This window comes from Thermobia domestica, chromosome 7, assembly GCF_964235325.1.
Source record: "Thermobia domestica chromosome 7, izTheDome1.hap1.1, whole genome shotgun sequence".
NCBI classification, from domain to species: Eukaryota; Metazoa; Arthropoda; class Insecta; order Zygentoma; family Lepismatidae; genus Thermobia; species Thermobia domestica.
In genome coordinates this window covers 141,134,213-141,142,519 of record NC_137460.1, presented here as the reverse complement: position 1 = coordinate 141,142,519, position 8,307 = coordinate 141,134,213, and positions in this window count along the sequence as shown.

Below are 8,307 nucleotides of genomic sequence, written 5' to 3'. Positions count from 1 at the left end.
ACGGGTTCTATTCCTGGCGGAAGAGAACGAAATAAACTATTTTAATCATAATTATATTTGATTAATCATCCGTTCTCTTTAGCTTAAAAGGAATGCTGCTGGGTAGTGTTGCCCGCGAAACAAAACTTTACCAATTTGTAATTTTGTGACGAGATGAGAAATATATCAATTCTCATCTACTTTTGGAAATAAGACGATAAATTTTACGGGGAAGGCAAGCATAGTAGTACACCCATAGTGGGATTGAGAAAGTTGATTCTTATTCTAGAAAATTCGCACAAGTGAAATTTAGCAGGATTCTGTATTATAGGGGAGGATGGGGTAATAAGAGACAGTGATAATAAGAGACAAAATGGCTGATAGTATGGTTTATCAAGAAAAACAAAAAAAAATCACAGCTTACTGTATTTTTCTGTGTACAAGCCTATAAAAATCATTGCTTTTAGGCAACTTCATTACCTTCTTTTCTTCCCTTCAAAAAGTCTGTACCAAAAACTTTAGGTACCTAAAATCAGTCTTTTCGTGAATATTTTTTTTACTTCTTAGTTATAGATGTTTCTTTAAAAAATTGGTTGCATAAACTTGTACAGCATTAGTGAAACTTCAAAGTGGAATTTTTCCAGTTTTCCTCTGATAAATGAGCTTGCCAGAAAATGCTTGTCTCTTATATCTCATTTTTTGTTTTGTTTTGCCGGTGTATAAGACAGTCCTTTGGTCTTTCCAGGTTCACTAACTGAAAATTAAAATTTCACTGGCATCCTCATGATGATATTCAGGAAGTGAATAAAGTGTTTAGTGTTTGTGGTCCTGTAATTTTATTAGGAGCTAATCCGTTCATTGTTAAAAAAGCAGAACTTGTAAATGTTAAGAGGCTTTATTCTGTTGAAAAAAGAGAATGTTTGGTTTAAAAAGTTTCGATCTATGACTATTTTCTATTTTAGGGCTTAAAGTTGCATTCCATTATTGCTAAAAATATACACGCAGATTATTTTTCATTTTGGTATAGCCTATTTAATTATATATAGCCTACTGTGTAAATAGTCACTGTTGCATATAGAGTTGTTTTACGATTTAGGCCCTACCGTTTCAATAAAAAATGGTTTATATGACTACAATGTGTAATTCTGTCATTCCAAAATGATCAGGATGAGTGAAAAACTTCATAAATTATGAAAAGCTGTAATTTACATATTTTGTAATTTAAAGTATTCAAGTTTCAAGTACGACTTTCACTAATCTTAGTTCTTACATGACAATTGACAGAAATGTAACAACAATAAAAACAAGTACATAGGTAGGGCAATAGAATACATTTCTGGTATATCCCTTGTAACAATTCACAGCATTAAATAGATCTGGGCAGCGTCTCTTATTACCCTATACGGAGTTATAAGAGACAACGTCTGAAATTTTAAAATAAATATTTTTTTTGGCAGTCTTCCTGTACATTGGAAGAAATGAAATAATTTTCTATCGTTTTGCCATATAACAAAGTATATAGCCTATACACAAAGAATCAGAAATGTGCCAACTTCTTCTACACAATACTTTCTGTACCAGGCTACATCTTAGCCAGGACCAATCTGTACAGCCACAAGTTGACGTAAGTTTTGTGTGTACTCTGTCGGTGCAAGATAGATACAGAAACTCATGGTTAGGTACTTCGAACATCTATATATTATCTGATTGTGTACGAACACTACACAGTTCAGAAAGTGTGGAGCACAACACGGATTTTCTAGAATTGCACTTCTGCTACTACGGCAAGAGTACCGTCAAAAAAGACTCCAATTGCCAGAATCCAAAGATGTTCTTTCTAAATTCACCCGATTCTTTCTCTCCGTGAAAAGTCTTAGAACCAAACACAGTTTTACCCATATGTTCAATAGAATGAAAACTATAAATTCATACAGTAATTCTATGAACATAATGAAGACCATTTATTAACGTTTAAAGATACACATGGCATACATCGCATATTTCAACAACAAGTATAGCTTAAATGTAAAATCGTGAACCATTTGTCACGCGGAAGAATTTTGATAACTTCTACATGATTTTTTTAAACATCACATACATTTACAAAAAGATGTGAAGAAAGCTTCGAGACGAAATGAGAAATCATTTGCGGAAACCAAGACGAGACGGGAAAACCTAATTTCTCTTTTTCCATCTCGTAGTAACTGTGGACATAAAACTTTAAAAAAAATCATTCCACTTTCAAGAGATAGAATCACGCTGCAAATTCCCTTTCCACACACATCATAACGTACAGTCGGGATTCCGCGAGTGCCCGATTTAAGTTATTACTGTTTGTGGATATAAAGTGGAAACCTTCGACATTTTAATAGAAGATATATTCGCATTTCATTAGTATGAGGATATCAATTGTTCATATTTAGACCGATAAGAGATGTTCACATTATACTCATTTCAAAAATTATTTTCACTTCCTATTTATTTAATTAATGATACCATGAAACACACTAAGTTTTGTTTCGAAAATTAGTTATAAAATATGAATAGGTTCATGAATATTAAAGTGTGATACCTAACATTATAAGTAGACATGTGCGCGGATTCGAGTATTTGTAGATGTCTCCACCAATAGAGCTTTTTCTGGATTCCTTTCCAGGAGCAAAAATTTCAAAAATGTTTAAAGACATGTCCTATTATTTGTACTTAAAGAGTTTATATAACGAATCTCATGTCTCTTACGTGACCAAATCTCAACATATACTTTGTAAATAAATAAGGGGAAATGTGCATATTTAAAAATTTCCCATCTTTTCCCCTTGGAAGCGGAGTTTTCAAAACTAATGAAACACCTGTTCTCTTACTTTTTGTTAACAGTTTATTAACCGAATTTCACATCTCCAACTTCATGTCTTGGCATCTTGTGAATGAATGAACGGAACTTTCCATATGAAAGTTTCCCCACTTTACCCACTTAGAAGTGGAATTTTCGAAAACGCTTAAATATTCAGAAGTTTATATACCGAATTTTATATCTCCAGCTTAAGCGAATCCTCATATTCGGCACTTTGTGAATATATAAAGGAAAATTTCAATATGATGTAAGTTGCCCTCTTTTTCCCTCTGCACCGCAATTTTCGAAAACGTTGAGACACGTATTCCGTTGTTTTTAATGAAGAGTTTGTATGTTTCATTTCTCTAACGCCAGGAATTCGTGAGTACAAATTTTGTTTGGGGGGAGAGGGGTTCAACCTCTTTACCCATTTGCAATTTGCATTTTTAAAAATCGTTCTTTACCCTTTATTCTTGTGACAAAGGATTATTCTGTCCAAATTTCACGTTCTTACCTCGAATCGTATAACCTTGGGGACGATAACTTAACCACTTCTACTCCTTTATATAACAGTGTAGATTAGTTGTATCTAAACTTATTGAAAGAATCATAAATATAATAAGAGTTATAAGCATATTTCCAAAGAGCATTGTTATCGACTGAATTGCGTAGAGTTCGGCTGTGTGAGAACAAAGTATAGGGAACTCTTGTGGAAAATGACTAAGATGTATTATTACAGTACAGCAAGCTGTATAGGGGCTGCGGTGGCTCAGTGGTAAAGCGTTCACCTCTGGTGCATGAGGTTCCGGGTTCAAACACTGCTCCCGAAAAGTGAACTTTGTGGTGGACAAACACCGTGTGCGTGTTTTTTTCTCGGGGTTCTCCCGTTTCCCCCACTTTCTTCATTCCACCATTTCATTCATTTCTCATAATCACCGTCTCCTTTAGCCTAACCGGCATAAGCGTGGGACGTAAAATTCAAAGATTTCATTTCATTTCAGCAAGTTGTATATTTTGTATCAAAGCAAAACATCGGTGATTTCAGGAGTCGACATATTTTAATGAACTTGAAACTTTCTTCACAGGATAGAATATTCGGAATATTAGGTAATAACAAATTGAGATAACAATAATTTTTTAAAATTAGTGTTGTTAATTAATTTTGATTCAAGATGTATATATATATATATATATATATATATATATATATATATATATACTCTGCAAATGTTGAATTGATTCAATATTAAAAAGAAATATAACTTTATTATTACTGGCATATGTTAGTCGAACAAACCTTGGTGGGTAAATACACTAAAGTAAATTGTAAGAATTGTTAAAATATATCGTGATCTGCAATCTATGGAGTTTTTTCTGTTTTTAAGGAACTTTTTTTTAGGTAGGAATATGCCATATGCCATATTTTAGCTCACAAATTTCCCGAAGTGTATAGGTATACTTTGTCCTTCACAAATATGTGAAGATATCACACAGCTTAACCTACTCGGTCCCAGCAATTTTTTGGGGTAGAAATGTTGTGTTCTAATATTATAGTTACCTTCAGTTGTATACCCTGTTAGCCAATTTTCAGTTAATCTTTCTTATATCTTTGTCATTTGTCCGCTGAGTGTATGTCGCCTATAGGCAACATCGGGACTCAGTGTATACTGGGGACTCAGTGTATGTCATGTTACTGGCGCATAGCATTATCAAGGTTACATGAAGTAAACATAATAGACAAAAAACTGGTTTCAATATGGCTAGATAGTCATTGATATTCACTATGACACGATTAAGAACTCGAAGAAGGAATAAGGGCGACTAATAGGCTCACAATAAGTAGTTGAATAATAGGAGCTCTTTGTCCTTTATGGACTTCATGTTTTTAGGGAATAGCAGGAGAATCACCTTGTCACTAGCAGTTTCAATAAAAGTTCCTTCTAAATCCTTCACACAAACAGGAACTAAATATCTCCTTTTTATCTTTGATACTTTGTAGAATTCTGCTAACCAAGTAGAACCATTCTTTATTTCAACTGGGTATGATCTTTATACTAATAACACGGGCAATCTCATGCTAGTCTTATATGCTGAAAGAAAACTTGGTTTTACGCACATGAAAAGAAAAGATGTGATAATGGGTCATTATTATCGTGTTTAAATGTTACAGGAGACAGGTTTCAGGTTCTACCGGTAATAACTCTGTACATATGTTACCTCAAAATACAGGGTTATTCGAAGAAAGTTCAAAATTGTGTTTTATACATTCAATATGAGCAACAAAGTCGAAACTGTAGTTCATTTGTTGACCTGGTTATTGAACTCTTTGCTGTAACACTTCAATCTCGTAGATCTTGAAGAGTAGGAGGCATAAGTGGTGCATATATACAGTCTTTTATATACCACATATATAAAAATTATAAGGGGTCAAGACCTGGTGACCTTGGTGGCTACTTAAGATGAAGAAGATCATGTTGGCTTCCCTTACAATTCCATCGTTCTGGATTGCGTGATTCAGATACTGCCATATGAAGTAGGAGTGGGGGAAATGAGGCGGAACGTCGTCTTGCATAAAAATAAAACCATCCTAATCTTGTAGTATTTGTGGAAACAACAAGTCTTGGAACATCTCCAGAATCAGCTGTGAGGAGTCGCTGAAGTAAGACGTGTTTGTAGGTGCTCCAGGAATCGGTGAAGCGTGAAATCATGGGGTGTCGCTTGCATATTGGAGAGTTAGTATTGGACTCTTCAACGCGAGGTTGCGTGTGAAGTGTTGCCATCCCCATAGCATACATTTCCGAAGTAACGTTAATTTATTCTTCGTAGGAGTAGTTGTCTCAATTCTACTAGTCATAGCTGGTTTAGAGACCAACCCTGGGCCCCGAACCTTGGAGGATGTGTTCGCAAAATTGGAGACAATGGAAAGGAAGATGAATGGCCTGTGCGAGAGCAATGCTGAATTTTGTAAACGGTTAGAAGGTGTGCTGAGTGAGTTAAGAGAGGCGAAAGAGGAGAATAAAAGACTTAGGGCAGAAATTGTAATGAATCGAAATACAATAGATAGGCTTGAGAATTTTTCGCGACGGAACAATCTAATTTTTACAAACTTACAAGGGAAGAACAATGAAACTTGGGAGGATTGTGAGAATGCAGTGAGACAGTTTGTTCAAGAACGCCTCGGAATTGAACTCTCGGAACACGATATTGAGCGAGCGCATAGACTAGGCAGAGGCAGGAACAGGCCCATTATTGTGAAATTTCTCTCATATAAACGGAAGTTAGAGATTTTAAGAAGTGCGTATAAGGCAAAAGGGACTTCCACTATAATATTTGAGGACTTTTCCGCGCGTGTTCGTGAAGTGAGAAAGAAACTGACGGTACACATGAAAAAAGCCAGAGAAGAAGGTAAACACGCTTTCTTAAGATTTGATAAAGTGTACATTGATAATAAACCATTTGTGTTAGAAGAGCTGGAAAGTGTTAGTGATGTGTGTGATCAGAGTGAACATTCTTCACAAGGTGGTTCAAGTGAGTTGGAAACAATGCAAATGGATCACTGTTCAAGGACAGGTGATGATGCGTCATTTCCTCAACTATGTAGGAGAAACACAAGATTGACAGCTACAAGAGGTCGAGGGGGGAAGGTGACTTAAGCAAAGGTAAGGAAGTGAAGCATGAAAAATCTGGTCATTTGCAAGAAGTGAAAGTTGAAAATACCAAGGGACAAAGAAAAGACACCAACACACTCCTAAATATCTTTTATCAAAATGCTAGGGGGGTGAGAACCAAAACGTACAATTTCTATTGTAATATTTTGTCATCAAACTATGATATAATTGGAATAAGTGAAACGTGGCTGAAAAGCGACAACTATGACACAGAACTCTTTGATGACAGATATTCAGTGTTTAGATGTGATAGAAATCTAAAAGAAACAAGGAAACAAAGGGGAGGGGGAGTGTTACTAGCTGTGCTGAAAAAACATAAGATATTTGCTATAGACTGCTCTGAAATAAGTACAGATTGTATATTAACAAAGATTACAACTGATAAAATGACCATATATGTTTGTATTGTATATTTTGTACCTAATTCAAAGATAGAGCACTATGAAGAGATTTTTCAAGGTATAGAGTCAAAATGTCAGCCAGGTTGTACTATCCTCTTATTTGGTGATTTTAACTTACCAGAAATCACAGGCACAGATTTTAATTTTCTGAATACCTCAGCCAAATATCAATGCTTACATAATTTTATGTCGCTGTACAATATAGCATCTTTTAATAATATTAGGAATAATCTTGGAAAAACTTTAGATTTAGTACTTTCGAACTTAGACAGCGTAACAGTCACTAGGGACATATTTCCTTTAGTTAAGGAGGATGTGTACCACCCAGCATTTTCCATAACAGTAAAATTAAGCAAATTATTAGGTATAAACAAAAAAAGTAATATCAGCACATATAATTTTAGAAAAGCTAATTTTAGGCAACTCTATTCTGAACTTCAAAATATTGACTGGACATTCCTTAGCTGTTATTCTGAGGTTGATGCGGCTACAGAATCATTTTATAATATAATATGTAATATTTTTGATAAGTGCATTCCTCTCAAAAAAGAGGTAAATAGAAAGTACCAGTTTTGGTTTACTAAGAATATAATTAGGAAAATAAAAACAAAAGCCCATCACCACAGGGCAATTAAGCACAATAGCAGAAATATAGCTTATCACTTACTAGAATTTAAGAAGTTACGAAATGAACTTAAAAAAGAAATTAGAACAGAATATAGTAACTTTGTTGCGAATACAGAAAACACGTTACAAACTGATCCTTCCCAGCTCTGGACTTTTGTTAAAACTAAGACCCAACACCTTAATTGTAACACGCTGACATACAATAGCCAAGAATTAGTTAGTAATGACGAGATTGCAAATTCATTTGCTACATATTTTCAGTCAGTCTATAATAACGAAGATATCATGGATAGCAGTAGTAATAGTAACAGCTTATATGAGACACTGGACAAATTAAGGATTCTAAAAATTGAGATGACTGAAATTAAAAAAAGCAATAAGAAAACTGAAGGGGAAAGGAACGATAGGACCTGACGGTATTCCAGATTATATAGTAAAGAGATGTGAAGAACACTTTCTACTTCCACTCTATATTTTATTCAACCTAATTATTTCTACTTGTAAATTCCCCAGTAAATGGAAAATAACAAAAGTCTGTCCCATTCCTAAGTCTAATAATGGTAAAGATATTCAAAATTATAGGCCTGTATCAATATTGAGTACTTTTGCTAAAGTGTTTGAATCTATTCTTTATAAACGGATTGAAAATCATATAAAACTATCAATTTCAGAATACCAACATGGCTTCGTCCAGGGTAGATCGACAGTCACAAATCTCAGTATTTTTAACAATTTTGTAGCAAGAACCCTAGATCAAGGTGGTCAAGTAGATATTATCTACACCGATTTTGCGAAAGCATTT